At 46.2% G+C, this 13,284-nt stretch overlaps 1 protein-coding gene across 1 annotated transcript in view; it reads right to left on the bottom strand.

Moving 5' to 3' along the window:
- The window catches only part of Vangl1 (VANGL planar cell polarity protein 1), a 49,689-nt gene that overhangs the window by 13,442 nt on the left and 22,963 nt on the right, over positions 1–13,284 (bottom strand). The gene's annotated exons all lie outside the window — the stretch shown is intronic.

The following is a 13,284-nucleotide window of genomic DNA, read 5'->3' as shown; positions in this document are numbered from 1 at the left end:
GCACACATGCATCCCCGCACACATGCATCCCCACACACATGCATCCCCGCACACATGCATCCTTACACACATGCATCCCTGCACACATGCATCCTTGCACACATGCATCCCTCACATATGCAACCTCCTCACACATGCAACCTCCTCACACATGCATCCCCGCACACATGCATCCCCGCACACATGCATCCCTCACAATGCATCCTTGCACACATGTATCCCTGCACAATGCATCCCACACACATGCATCCTCCTCACACATGCATCCTCACACACATGCATCCTCACATACATGCATTCTCACAAATCGCTGATCCTCTGCCTCTGGTCACACACTAATTTTCGAAAACCCTAAGTGTGAGAATCAGCTTGGTTATACACAGGCACACTGGTTCAAATTATTTCATCCCATGCCTTTATACCGGCAGAAGAATTTCTCTAGGTGCTCGGATTATGACATAAAAGCATGTCCCTCACCAGAAGTTTAAGAACTGGTGGGGAGAAATTGAGAGATGGCTTAGCCATTAAGCACTGCTGCTCTGGTAGAAGCTCCGGGTTCAGTTCACAGCACCAACATGGCTTATAACCACATATAACAGGGGATGCAATATACTCTTCTGGCCTCTGTGGTCTGCATGCCTGTGGTACACATTACAAATAAGCAAGTAAATAAATCCCCCCTTTTAAAAGTTCAGAGTTTAAAAGCAGTTTTAGAAGTTATCCTCAGGCCCATCTTCAGAACAAACCTTTCTGTGGTGACTGCTGGGCTTTGTTTTTTATCCAGGTCACAAGGAGGAGCCCAGAGAATCCCATTGGCTCAGTCCAGGGCCTTCACCACATATCCGTCTTTAGAAGTGCCTTCTGTCCTTGCTTCACTCTAGTAGAGCTCCTACCCTTCCACCTTCTAGCATGGCCTAAGACAGGGTTGAGGCAAGGCCCACAGCTGCCAGAATTGAAGCAAAACTCTAGGCATCCTCTAAGAACTTCCCACAGATAGGGCTGGTGCTGGGGACAGAGACCTGGGGCTTCACGCAAAGCCTCAGTCTTCTCAAGGCCAGAGAAGCCCATTTCCCAAGAAGCACAGAAGAGAAGTGCAGGCATCCTGTTCCTTCTCCAATCCCATGATCACACAGAACACCAGGGTGACTCAGAGCCAGGCCCGGTCCTGGCCAGATGCCCAGGCTAACAAGCTAATGCAGGAGCTGAAGTACTCTCACGCCAAGTTTATAAATGCCTCCAAGAGCTGTGCATACTCTTGCCTACAGAGAACCATTTGTCCGGCACTCAGCACATCTAACAATACGAAGGAATGAGAATTTCCACAGAACTAAGACAATACACAACCAATGTGCCCAACTTTAAAAGGTTGCAGTCATTTGAGCTAAAATCTAACATCACTGTGCTTCATCTTTTTTTTACACAGTAAACCATGTATTGCATGTCCCAAGTCTTGCCAAGACCCAGGATGGCAATTCCCTGTGTTCTTAGCTGAGTTATGCTTTGTACTTAGCAGCCAGAAGACATGGGTGCAAACAGCAGGCAGAGAGCATCATGGGTACCCATGTTCTACCCCAGGCTACAGGAACATTCTAAACACTCAGAATTCCATGGTTGATGTCATTTTCTACGATCTCCTTTGCTCTTAGCTAGCAAAGTCATCTGAATGGGTTAGGTGCTGGCTAAGTCATAGACCCACAAGACCAGCACATACAGTGCATCCGTTCCTTCAGTCAGTGCCCGTGATCAGACACCTTCCTTGCCTCTGTTTCTCTGTATCCTCCAACTATGGTATCATGCAGGCCTCTGTCAGGAAGACTTTCACACTCCCTAGAACCTAAGGCCTGTCCCTAGACTCAGAGCACCCCCAGCATAACACAGACAGGCAATGTCCTACAAGGAGTTACACATGCAAACCCTGCCTCTTTAACTTCTTACAGAAATCCCTCTCACACAAGCACCTCCTTTATTTCCTCCACACGTAACACTTGTTGGTTCAACTTGTCTATTTTATAAAACCTTCGGATTCCCATAGGTTTAAGATTAAGATCTTAAAGTTTAAGGACAAGAAGTATTTCATAAAACCATTAGAGGCGGGGGGTGGGCTGGGCTGAGAGATGGTTGAAGCCAGTCTTTAAATTAGTCCTGATGCCTAGACAAGATCATCTCTGGGGAAAGAGAGGGGCAAGGAAAATCAAACTGGTGAGGAGCTTGGCACCATGTTAGCACTGGATTCAGAGGAAAGGCAGTGAGCTGGCCAAACCATCCTCAAGCAGGAGCCCTGGGGTGCAGGCTCTGGAGATAACCCCATCATCCCCCAGAAGCCTAGAAATGAAAATGATCTCCTTGTTCTTCCCTAAATCCAATAATCAAACAAATCATAATTCAACTATTCCAATTTCCCAGTCTATGAAACAATTCTGCTGATAATACCCCATACCCTGAACAACTTCAGTTTCTGGAGAAAGAGAAAGGGGGAAGAGGGATGGAAGGAGGCAGAAATCATTTTATCTTATTCACTTCTTCAAATTGTTTTTCTTGAATAGGGTGGGACTAATAACCCAGAATACCTGACTCTGCCATGGTACGTGGGCTCTAAAACACATATATATGAGGTACTTCACTGGAAGGTGAATGAAATGAACCTGTCAGGTCAGTGTAGTTAGAAATTCCAGTGAGACACCCTGAGACATTCTGGCTAAGGCTGGCACCAGCTTCTGAGAGCTGTCTCCATAGCTTCATGGCTAGCGGGCAAATTCTGGACTCTGACTTTCTGAGAGTTCACTTTAACTGACATTTAGGTTGGGGGAAATGTTGGAGATTGGGACGTTTGCCTTCTGTCTTCTACACTTTGACTTGTTTGGTTGGTTTAGACTTGGCAAGATTTTATAAGGTAATATAATTTAAAGGGCCCGGTCTAAGGCACATGCCTCGTGACTGATACCATCATGGCCATTGGTTTCTATGTCCACATGTGTGCTGGGGAGGCTAATCTACCACATGTGCACCTGTGCCAATCTCTCTCTCCAAGAGGGACTGCCTTGAAATCGAGCCAAGTTAGCTTTCCCTGGAGATAGGAACCATAAGGACCATAAGGTTACAGCATTCCTTGACAACTCCCAGCCTCTTGATAATCCAATTCACTTATTGGGAGGTTGCCATGACTCACAGGTGGAGAAAGCATTGGTCTAAGAAGCAGAAAGTCTAGATTCCAGACCTGATCTTGCCATTCTGTTACTTTCTAGAATCTTGTTTCCTTGTGGCCTGTGATGGAGAGAAAACCAATGGCCTTTCACAGTTGTTGAGAACATCAGCTGAAATCTTGCCAGTGATTTCATTTACAAACCATAAGGCACCCTACAAAATCATATCATATTATTGATAATGGGCCCAAGCATTTTATAATCGGGAATGCAGTTCATTGGTTCATGCCACTCCTGGTCATAAAGGCATGCTCAATGTCCATTTCTATTGAATGACATACTATTCTTTGTATCTTTAATGTTCCCCACAAACACTATGTATGAAAGGCTCAGTTGTCAGCCCGAGGAGCTGTGGGGAAGCACTGAAACCATGAGGAGGTCGAACCTCAGAGAAGGAAGTCAGATCACTGGGATATGCTCTTGCAGGGGACTTTGGGATTGCCTATCTGCTCTCTTTTTGTTTCCTGGCTGCTGCAAGTAGAACAGCTTTGTCGGGCTGCATGCTCCCAACCACACGGCTTGACCTTGCTGTAAGTTCAAAGTGCTGGGCCTGAGTGAGCGTTTGTAAAACAAAAACAAACAAAACCTGAAATTATGAGCCCAATTAATCTTTCCTTCTTAAAAATTGGTCATCTCAGGTGTTTTGCTTCAGCATTAGAAAGCTGACCAACACACTCCCAGAATTCTAGAAATGGAAGTCATCTCTGTGTTCTGCCAGAGATTCAGGAATCAAAGAAATCAGAATCCATTCCTGTGAGAGTACCCCAGCTTCTGAAAAGAGGCTTCTGCTATTGGTCCTTACTGCTTCCTCTGGAGACATGTCCCTGTGCTTATGAAAATATCTCATACTTGAAGGAAACACTTTGGCCATAAACCATCTCTTTTTTAACCCCTCTAGGTTGCAAAAAGAGGGACTAAAGTCTATAAAAGTATGCACTCTCACACACATCCATGTGCACCTCCACATGCACATGTGCACCTCCACACACACATCCACAGGCTCTCACACACATACATGTGAACCTCCACACACATACAAGTGCACCTCTATACACATCCATGGGCTCATACACATACATGTGCACATACATACATACATAGGCTCACAGACATATATACCTCCATACACACATACATGGGATCACACACACACATACATGGGTTCACACACACATACATGTGAACCTCTATACACATACAAGTGCACCTCTACACACATCCATAGGCTCACACGCATATATACATGTGAACCTCCAGACATATATACATGTGCACCTCCATACACACATATATGTGCACTTCCACACACACATACATGGGATCACACACATACATGTGTACCTCCTACACCCATACATGTGCACTTCCACACACATTCCTTTGTTTACTGTTCATTTTCTCTCACCTTGATTGTGCCTTCTGCAACCAAACCTGTACATATGACTGAATTCAGAAATTAGTACTGTCTTTAGGATATATCCAAGCTAAAGCACTTATATCCTTAATTCTTCTCCAAGGGGAGAGAACATAGCCAAATAGGTAAGACCCTCTTAAGTTTCAGCCTTTTCCAATATAAACTGGACCCATATCACTCTGTCAACAAAACAGCTTTCTCCATGAGTGAGAAACGTGAGCACCATTCGTACATGTAACTGCCCCACATCAGTGCCAGGACATTATTCCGATTACCTTGGCATGTGCTGACAATGAAGCACTAAATAGTTCTCATCACAATAAAATCTAGGAAGACTTCCGTTTAGGGTATGTAATCATTATCCTTTGAGCCAACTCCACTGAAGCCCAGAAAAGGTTCAGAGAAGGATGAATAACCAGCTGCCCCACCCCCATCACAACAATTGCAAACACTGAACACCTGTGATGTTCCAGACGCTGGGCTACAAGCTGGGCTTATAAAAGGATCACTCCTCCAATAGGAGGAGTTTTAACTGAGGTCTACACAACAGACAATGCTAAGTGTCTGGGCTGAGTCTTAACAGGTCACAGGTTGGTTCCATTCTGTGGACTCTGGGCTCCAAAAATTCCAAGTGTAGTAAACAGTGTGAGCAGAAATGGGTGTTAATTGCTGTTCTGAAATATCCACAGTGTGTGTGTTGGGGGTGGGGGAGCAGGGTCAGTGTTCATCACCGGAAAGAGGATGCATGTATTGTATATCTTGTGTATTTATTGTATAGATGTATCATCTGTCAATTAAAAAGCCCGTGGCTTATGGCTTAGGCAGGACATACGAGGTGGAACATCCAGGAGGCAGACAGAATTCTGGGAGTGTGCCAGGAGGGAGATTCACCAGGAAGATGTGACTAGCAGACTCCTGATGCCTGAGCACATGTAACCAGACACATGGCAGAATGCAGATTAAAATAAATGGGTTATTTTAATGATGATCTAATAAGAAAAAAAACCTAGCAATATGGCCAAGTTATTCATAAATATATTTTGAGTCTGAGTCTTATTTCTGGGAGCAGGAGGCTGGAAGGAAGACCTGGGCCAAACTTCTAGAAAAGCCGTTCTTCTTTAGGGTGCTTTTGTAAGGTATCTGACAGCAGCAACCAGTAAGTAACTAATACAACCACCAATGCCCCCCATTCAGCCAACTGTGAATTCTCCCCAGTAATACCAATGAGTCGAGTCACTCTGCATGCATGGGCATCACTGTCTCAGACCAGGAGCAAGACACAGCTGGGGCCACAGGCAGCAGTATTTGTGTGAGTCTCAGAGAAGCAAACATAATTAGTTACCCTGCCCCCAAGTGCTGCCGCCTCAGCCAGGCACAAAATGTGTTTACATCTCAAGAGCTTCTGCCTTTTAATTAAGATGTTTGTACTTGGGAAGGTAGCTTCATCAAGTCCTATACAGATAACAGGGAACAAGCAACCTTGGAATTCAAGCGAACAGAAGGGGCAGAAACTGGAATTGGCTTATGTTTACTAACCCAGGTGAACTTCCTGGGACAAAGCATCTTGTGACACATTTCTGGTGTGCAGACTGCCTGTGATCTTGAACCACAGGCCACACCTCCACCCAGGGAGGGAAGCAGAGCAGTGGTTCTGGCTGGCTGGTGAGGCTGCAGAAAGCGCTTGTCCATCGCTCCCTGGATTCAGGTGATCCACGCCTGGCAGCTCTAAATTAGACTCACAGCATATCCTTATCAGTAGTGCAGGAAAAGCGAGCAGAGGGGAAGCCTGGGATCCTGATGCCAGACCTCCAAGACAGAACAGGACTGAGTCACCATGGAAGGGTCTCCAACGTGCAGGCTCAGGGATACCTCGAGTGCTTCCCCATGCTCTTAATATCCCCATTTTAGGTTTATAGTGAAAGTGAAGCCCTGAAAGACACCCAGTTTCATACTGTGAGTGTAACCACGGTAGGAGAAACCTGCTTCTTCTAGTCTCAGGAGAGACTACAGCACAAAGCTGCCATGGGTGTGACGCTCCCTGGCCACTATGCAGAGCCCTGTGCAGGGCCCTGAGTGTGCTGATGGTGCTGACAGACATTTTCCTTCTGAGTCTGATGAGTCACAGCCAGAGCCAGGGATACAGGAGCCCTCTCCCTCTGGGTACCCAGGAGACCTATTCTTATAGGCAAAAGCCATGGCCCTGCCAGTAGCTCTGCATCAGGCTGTAGTACAGAACCCCACCATACTGTCACCTCCCTGTACTGTCAGTCCAGTCTGGCCACAGTCCCTATCTGGATACTGGCCTTTCTTCATTCACACATTACCATGGTGAATCACACAAAGATAAACACCAGAGACCTGAGGATCAAAGAAGTGCCTGCCTAGTGTGTTTGAAAACATCTCTCTAGACAGAGGCTAAGAACGCCTGCAGACACACACCTGATAGGCCCTGCTGCCCTTCTCTTCCCTGCCTCACCTTCCTCAACATCAGCACTGCTAGCTTTGGGAAGACGGGAACATAGATGATAAGTCTGGGGTCCAGAGGTTAACAGTTACCCAATGGCATCTCTGATCACAAAGACAGGGCAAAGTTATACCTGGAACAGATCTGAATGCCATCCAATGAGTCAGAAGGACACCTCAGTCACCACTTCCCACTTTTCCGTGCTGTGACACCACAATCACACCTGTATTTATGGACAGGAGCTAGAGTGTGAGCCCTCGAGGGAAAGCTATGCTACTTGTTCTGGAAGCACAGCTGTTTCTCTTTAGGACAGCTACCTCCACCAACAGGGTCCTCGGTGCTCATACTAACCCTGCCCTGAGGAAGGTTCTCTATATCAGCACGGCCCCCAGGTAGGCTGTTCATTCCAGCAAAGACCTTAGGAAAATATTAGTATGACTTCCATATAAACATGGTACTCAGGAGGGCCTTCCACATCAACATGGCTCCTAGGAAAGCATATACAGGCACTGTCCTTAGGAAGGCATTCTCAACAGTCACACGCACACACCCCAAGGGAGTGGAAAGCACCTTCCTTTCCATAGTGCATTGTACCCTGTGAGAGGTGAGTCCTCTGGCCTCAGCAGTAGGCTGCGGGCAGATGCCATGCTCAGCAAGCCATCCCAGCTGTGGAGGCTGGCAGAGAGCAGCTGGATAAACACAGAGCTTCAGTGTCCAGAAACTTACACTCTCATTAAAGCCACTTTTAAGAGGTACCACAGCACCAGACCACAAACGGCAGCTCTGAGCTCGCCTTGAAATTCTCCTGCAGCCTGAATAAACCCTTCACCCTCTAGTCTTAAGCTTGCATTCATTTTTATCCACTGCTTTTTTAACGGAGTGGGCATGGGGACTGGTAAAACACCGTTATTGGAAAGTAGTTACAAATGAAAACACCCACTTCTAAAAATAACAGTTTATATATGAAACCACGATAGTAATAGCATGAACTAAAAACTCCAGTAAGCATTTAAAAACATTCCTCGGTGTCACAGCCAATGGCTCTGAGCCCTCAGCAGCCTCCCAAGACCATTGGTGTTAAGTTTCCAGTGTGGGAGGGGAGGCCTGGGCCAGCCCCACAGCTGAGCCAGATCTGCAGCCTGAAGACGAGCTTGGATACTATACTACCGGACTCAGAGTCAGGGTTAAGATGAGGACTCAGATGTTAAGACTTCCCAGATGCTGAAGTAAGCTAACCCTCTGACCTTGTTTTAATTATAAAATCATAGAATAACCAGGGAAAGAAAAACCCCCTACTCATGCCTGGAGATGTGTGGGTGAGTCACCCAGAGGACAAGATCAGCCCTGTTTCATTAGAAACCAACTGTGCTTATTGACCCCACGGCTTCTTGGTCTTTAGGGTAAAAATTACTAGTACTGATAATATCCCTATCTTAACTTGGGCTATGACAAAATGTACGAGTCAGAGTAGATTACACAACAAAAAATTCTTCTCTCACAGGTCTAAGAGACGGAAGTCCAAGATCAAAGCCAATTTTGGTTCTTATGAGAACTCCTATCCTGGTTTTCAGAGGACTGCCTTGGCAATCTCTCACATGGCTTGTGTATGCATGCACATGAAAACAGAGTAGGCTTTCTGGTGTCGCAGTGTGCAAGGGCACTAACCCTATCGGATTAGATTCTTAGCCTATGACTTCAAGTAAGCTCAATTATTTCCTTAGCAGCTCATCTCCAAATACAATCACACTGGGATGAGGGCTTCACCATGTATGTGGAAGAAGGAACATAAAAATGTCTTTTCAACAAAGCCATCCAACAACTTCGGACAATCAATCATACATTCCTATGGTTTAAAAAGCAATTCCAGGGTCATTTCTTTTCAAGCATAGAAGATTCTCTGGTTAGCAACCAACCCTGTGAAGAAGGGGTTCATGCTCAACGCCAATTTATAAGATGCTCATAATCATACTGAATGAAGCATTTTTAAAAATACAGTTAAAACCCCTAGTGCTGTGAGTTGTGTGGGCTTTTGTGGGTTCCTTTTCTGTTGAGGTTTAGTCTATTGCTGTGTATTGTAATGCTAAATACTGCCCTCCCCACCCCCACCTGATGACATCCTCAGAGACAAGGAGATCCTCACATACACCAAGAGATGTCATATAACCTTGCTCCTTAATTTAAAACTATTGGTTGAATAAAGATGCCTACAGCCTTTAGCTGGGTAGAAGAGAGGCAGGTGGGGCTTCCCATCCTGGGCTTGGGGACTGAGGCGGGGACTATGAGGAAGAAGATGAAATAAGATACCATGGGGTAGGTGACTCATGATTGCATGGCCATGAGGGCTGGCATGGTAGAGTAGGAGTGGCCCAAGCAGAACATGGCAAGTTATATCTTGGGGTTATTGACCAAGAAGTAGACAAAATAGCATAGAGGGATGATACCTGTGCTTTTAAGGTTTATTATAAATATAAAGGTTTTGTTTCTTTGGGGAACTAATCTAACTGATATAAGGTGGGGTAGAAACCTCCAATTTCCACACCCAATATTTGTCACAACACTTTTCTTCTTCCTGTGGGTGATGACCAGCAAGCTATTAATAATATTCCCGCACAACCCCAGAATAGCACTTTGTCCCCATTTGTAACATATTTCTGGTCCTTTAAGATAGAGACATTAAATATCAGAATTATATGTAAGATAAAGGTAAGGAAACTAGGACTGAGGAGTCTGAGGTGGAGATGTTGACAGGGATCTAGGACAGTGGTTCTCAGCCTTCCTAATGCTGTGAATCCTTTACTACAGTTCCTCACGTTGTACTGACCCCCAACCATAACATTATTTTGTTACTACTTTATAACTGCAATTTTGCAGTTGTGAACCATAATGTAAATATCTGATATACAAGATATCTGTGACCCCTGTGAAAGGGTCGTTTGACCCTCAAGGGATGGAGACCCACAGGTTGAGAATCACTGATCTAGACGATCCTAAGACACAAGCCTATAAGAGATTATTTAGATTATGTTAGACTCCAAGCATACCTAGGAGAGACAACCCAGACTGAGTTAATGGAAGTGGGAAGAGTCCCTGTAACTGTGGGCAGTGCCATCCCCTGGGTGGGGTTCTGGTCTGAATAAAGAGGAGAAAGTTAGCTGAGCACCATGCCTCCTAACCGGGGATGCAATGTGACCACCCACCTCAAGCTCCTGCTGCCATGACTTCCTCTCTGTGACTGATGACATGCTCAAACTGTGAGTCAATATGCACTCTTCAAATCTGGGCTTGCTGTAACCAGGAATACACAGAAAGTGTTGCTGGGCTGGCTGCACACCTCACCTGAGAACTTCTACTTAAGCATCCTTGGAAGCTTCAAGCTGCCACTGACATCTAGATACTGATGCAGGAGCAATGAGTCCATGTGGGGAGGGAGAGTATCTCGGAGTACGCAGATAAGGACCAAAGCTGAGTCAGACAGGGACCCAAGCAGGGCTTACAGAAGACCCACCCAGCAGAGCCGACCCATGCTGCAGAAACATTCAATGTAAAATAATGGTTGTTTTAAGGTACTGTATTTTAGGCTAGATATTACACAGCACTAGGTCAAAGACATCTTTGAAATAGATGAAGTAAAGAAGGTAGAAAACCACTGTTGCAGCCCCAGGGACTAGCCTTGGTCAACAGGTCAATTAAAGAATTGGTGGATCTAAGGGACCAGAGAGAATAAGCCAGCCATCACTGACACCTGACACCTGCCTCCTGTCCACTCAGTAAAGAAAGAGCCAGATGAATATAACATACACGGTATCAGCTGGTACCTGCTGATGTGAATGTGGACACAAACCCTCTGTTCGGGACCAGTACAGTGTGTGGTTAAGATCATTCTGAAACCACACCATCAGGGCTCAAGCCCTGTCTCTCACAATTACAAATGCCACGGTGCCTTACAGAACTTCCTGAGCCCTCTGAGCCTCTGTTTCCTCATCAACCATCGAAGAAGACAGTGCCCACCCCCACACAATTGTCCTGAAGACTGAGTTCTGTGTTCAAAGCAAGAAGGCACCTGACTCCCGCTAGGAGACTGCTGTGTAGCTGCCCACTGTCAGCTACATTAGTGTCTGCTCCAATAGTTACTGAGTTTTGCTTCTAAGATTTCGAATCACAGAAAATACTGCCGTTATTAAATGTCATTTTAAGATCTGTTTTCCATATTCATCTGGGTTTCTCCCCTCATACAGTCAGTTAAAAAATAAATCATATTTCTAGTAAAGTTAAAGAAATTTTAGCAAATCACTGAGAAAACATGACCAGTGGGGTGTGTATGGGCTGAGACACCCCCAACCCCCGGGGGGCCATGGAAGTGGGCAATGCACTGCACGGTGCTACCTGCTGCTGACTGCGAACAGGTCTCTTAACCTGTCCTCAACTGGAAAAGATGTTAGCTGCTGTCCAACCTATCCTGACGCCCAGAAGTGGGTAAATTAAAGCCAACATGAAAAGCCCTCATAACTCCTAAGGCATCAGTTAAAGGCTAGGTCACATCTTATATCTATTTATGGAATTTCACAGTCTGTAACAATATTCTCTTCCATTTCTGAAGGTTTTCAAATAAATCCCAAAGGATACCTGCCCACAGGTGAAGCCGCAGCAAGGGCCTTTTACGAGTGCTAACACGAAGCCCATTTTCTTTATGAACCTAAAGAGTAGGCATTCTTTTTGAAAACTCTCAAAAATAGCTCAGACCATTCAGGAAAACCTCCTTTGAAAACGGGAAGAAAGAACTCTCCAGCACGCCACACCTAAGCGCAATAGGTCACTCCGCGGCAGAGGCTTTGCATAAAGGGAAAGCGGAATGGCCTGGGGTTCCGGTTGGATCTGCTGAAGACCTGCTATTCTGATGTCTGGGGCTTGTTTTGTCCTTCCTGCTCCCCCCTTCCCTCCTGTTTTAACAATTTACAAAAGGGCTTAGAAGTTATATTTCTGCCCCACTGATTCCTCCCACCACTGCTGGGCTTGGACCAGATTTAGCCCACAGAGCAGCAGGTGATGTACCCTTCGTAGGGCCAGGGGGAGGTACCAAGCCTGCTTCAGCTCCCTCACCCTGGTTGTCATAGGTCACCTAGCGCTGCCCAAAGAGAGACAGGACACCTTTCCTCCCACCTCAGAGTTCAGAACTCAGAGCTGCTGACAGGGATTCTTTTCCTACTTTCCAGGGGCCGTTGGGTCCGCCCCTTCCATTTGCATCCAAGTCTCAAGTGGAGGTGAAGTCAATCTGTTTTAGAGAAGAGTGGGGGCCCAGAAAGGGCCGTTCATCCCATGAACCTGGACTGACCTAAAGTGAGGAAGATATTACCCTTCTCGGTGCAATCGGGAGGGACACATCTCAGAAGGAAGGTGGGGACACAAAGCTGCAGTCGGTTTCCCTCACAGTCTGTGGTTGCCACAGTCCCAAACGCTACTCACCTGCTCCAAGACCACAGGTCAGTTTGCACAGCATCGACTACAGCAAAACCTGCTTCGGAGCTGGGCTGTTTGCCAAGAGGCTTCATAGCTGCCACTGTCTGAAACTCCCTAGCTTCCTGTGCCCTGGTCCCCATCTCAGGCTTGGCAGAGCAACTGTTCACTTCAAAGCCATATGCCAGTCTCTCTCCAAGTTCCCCAGGAGCCCCGGAAAACTCTGGGTTTAGGGTCTGTGAGAGATCAGGTAGGGGTGGGGTGGTCCTTCTCTAGTATAAAGACTGGGAAGAAAGTTCCCTAAGGTTCCAATGCCCTAGTGACTTCCTGGCTTCCATAATTTTACTGGCACCTGTGGAGGATTTGAAACCAACTTATCCTGCATAGCATACTAATCCAAAGAGAAACTCCCCTGGGACTCAATCATGGTGGCAGCAGCCTCGAACATTAAACCAGCCTGTCCTCAGGCGGTATGAGCTGAGCCAGCCAAGTGTATGTCAACAGGACACTGGACGGGCAGTGGGATCTGACTCCAACTGGGGATAGGCCACCTGTCCGGACAATGGCTAGAACACTGACAAAGCCAGTTATTCTGGTGCTACTGAGGTGTCCTCACCAGTCCTGGCTGCCTTACCATGTGACAGACACATCAGCATTTACTGCTCAGGACAGTGAAACTTTGAAGTCAAGTATCCAAGGTGACTTATTTTTATATTACTGTGAAGAGATACCATGACCAAGACAATTTATGGAAA

The sequence above is a fragment of the Grammomys surdaster genome, unplaced genomic scaffold (assembly GCF_004785775.1).
Source record: "Grammomys surdaster isolate TR1022 unplaced genomic scaffold, NIH_TR_1.0 125941, whole genome shotgun sequence".
In the NCBI taxonomy this organism is placed as follows: Eukaryota; Metazoa; Chordata; class Mammalia; order Rodentia; family Muridae; genus Grammomys; species Grammomys surdaster.
Note: the sequence above shows the minus strand (reverse complement) of the source record. Positions and strands in the feature narration are given on the sequence as shown.